A 2914-nucleotide genomic window follows, 5' to 3' on the forward strand; every position below is an offset into this window, starting at 1 on the left:
ACGTCTGTTGAGAGAAACTGAACTAAATTTGGAAAATGCGGTGAAAATATGCCAAGCCAGCGAGCTGGCTCAAAATCACGCGAAGACTTTCAGTGAAATCAATAATGATGCGAATGTAATGAGTGCTAATGCTGCTGCCGGTGCTGTGTCCTACAAGGGGAAGAAACGTGGGCAGAACAGAAATGAAAAGCAAACGGAGGATGAAATTTTTAATTGTAAACGCTGTGGTTACAAACACCAGTTAAGACAATGCCCAGCGTTTGGAAAAATGTGCACAAAGTGCAATGGAAAGTATCACTTTGCCAAACAATGCTTTTCAAAAGTAAAAACGACGAAAGGGCAACGAGTTAATGTGATTGAGGGCACTGATTTAAGTGAGACATTTTTTGTAGGAATGGTGTCATGTGACGATATCAAAAAAGATACAGAAAATGTGCAGCACTCAGAAATAGACAATGCTGAACATAAAGTTAATGCAGTAAAAGAGGACAAATGGATGATCCCACTGCAGATAAATGGAGCATTAGTTATATTGAAACTGGACACTGGGGCAAAAGGAAACTTAATCAGTATGAGTGACATTAACAATATGAAAGAAAAGACCAAAATACAGAAAAAGTCAGCACTACTGAAGGACTATAATGGACAGAAAATAGATAGCTTAGGTGTATGCAGATTTAAAGTGACAGTCAAAGACAAACTGCATCATCTCATGTTTTCTGTTGTGGCTGAAAAACTGGATTCGATACTAGGTAACAAAGCTTGAGAAGACTTAGAACTGGTCAAGAGAGTCTACCGTATAAACTGTGCCATAAGCAGACCAGATGACTCAGGTGATGAAGCAGAGAGCCCATCAAGGATGAAAAGGCCAAAGGGTATCCATGTCTTCAAAAAGCCTAGTTTCTCCAAGAAGAAAGAAAAAGACTTCAAGGTCAAAGAGAAGCCAAAGGAAGAAAAGCACAAAGAGGAAAAACACAAGGAGAAAAATTCCAAAGATATAACCGCAGCAGATGTTGTCAAGCAGTGGAAAGAGAAAAAGAAAAAGAAGAAGCCTGCACCAGAGCAGGAAGCAGTTCCGGTGGATACTCCTTCTTCCCTCAGGCCAATCTTTGGTGTTCCATTAGCCGAGGCTGCTGAGAGGACTATGCTGTATGATGGGATCCAGCTGCCAGCAGTTTTTCGAGAGTGCATTGATTACATTGAGAGTTATGGCATGAAGAGTGAAGGAAACACTGAAACCCTCTCCAAGCAAAGATCGCAAGGAGACCTCGATCTATACAAGAGCAGATTGATGACAATGCCGCAACTGCATCTTGTCATTCACCACCAGAACAATCTCATGAAGACACATCAGACTTACCCGTGTTGAGAAGATCCACACGTGAAGTAAAAAAGCCTGGTAGACTTAATCTTTGAGTACAATGTAAAGCTTTGAAAATGTGTTGACTGTTTTGAAAATGTTTATGTTTATAGAGCACTAACAAAAGTATTACTAACATTATCTTTATTGTTTTCTTGAAAGTTGATTGATATTTATTTTGGTCAACATCAAAGAAAGGAGGATGTAGTGATCAATAACATGTCATTCTGTGGTGGACACTAGGTGGAGCAGTAGAGCTGCATATAGCTGTACGTTTAAGACTACATTACCCAGGAGGCTAGGCTACCCACAAGGCAGCAGTCAAGATGGAAGCCTCTACAAGATGCTGTACAAGTCCACATGTGCTCAATAAAGGTAACTAGCAAAAGCTAGCTGTGTTCATAATAAGAATGTCTAGTTATTAATGAACATACCACCAAGGACCTGTACAACTGCAGCAAGACATCCTTGTTCCTGTGCTCAAACCCTCTCGCTACGAAGGCCAACATACCATTTGCCTTCTTAACCTGCTTAACCGCCTGCTGCACCTGCATGCTTACGTTCAGCGACTGGTGCACAATGACACCCATGTCTCGTTGCACTTCCCCTTCTCCTAATCTATTGCCATTCAGATAATAATCTACCTTCCTGTTTTTGACACGACAGTAGTAACCTCGCATTTATCCACGTTATATTGCATCTGCCATGCTTCTGCCAAATCACCCAAACTGTCCAAATCAACCTGGAGTTTCTCGGCATCCTCCTCACAGCACACACACACACCCAGCTTTATGTCGTCTGCAAACTTGAGATATTACATCAAGTTCCCTTATCTACATCATTAATATATATTGTGAATAGCTGAGGCCCAAGGACCGATCCCTGCAGTACCCCACTCGTCACTGCCTGCCACTCGGAAAAAGACCCGTTTATTTCAATGCTTTGCTTTCTGTCTGCCAACCAGTTTTCTATCCAAGTCAATACCTTGCCCCCAATCCCATGTGCCTTAAACTTTACACGCTAATCTCTTATGCGGGACCTTATTGAAAGCCTTTTGAAAGTCCAAATACACTTCATCCACTCGTTCTCCCTTATCTATTTTACCAGATACATTCTCAAAATTGCTCAGGCCAACATCCCCAGCATCGAAGCTTTGACCACATTCGATCAGCTTCGATAGACAGTTCAAATTGTTCGCACGCCCGATACGAGACTCCCAAAACAAACGCTCTACTCGGTGCTCCGTTATGGCAAGAGAGCCCCAGGTGGGCAGAGGAAACACTTCACGGACACCCCGAAAGCCTCCTTGAAAATATTTAACATCCCCACCGTCATCTGGGAATCTCTGGCCCAAGACCGCACAAATTGGAGGAGAAGCACCCGGGAAGTCGCCGAACACCTCGAGGCTCTTCAGTGGGAGCAAGCAGAAGCCTAGCACAGGCAGCACAAGGAGCGCCCATCAACCCAAGCACCCCACCCGCGCCTTTAACCTCCGTCTGCCCCACCTGTGGCAGAGAATGTAGTTCCCGCATTGGACTCATCAGTCACCTGAGA

The sequence above is a fragment of the Somniosus microcephalus genome, unplaced genomic scaffold (genome assembly GCF_052327205.1).
Source record: "Somniosus microcephalus isolate GS21.2 unplaced genomic scaffold, FLI_Smic_1.0 unresolved_chr8, whole genome shotgun sequence".
In the NCBI taxonomy this organism is placed as follows: Eukaryota; Metazoa; Chordata; class Chondrichthyes; order Squaliformes; family Somniosidae; genus Somniosus; species Somniosus microcephalus.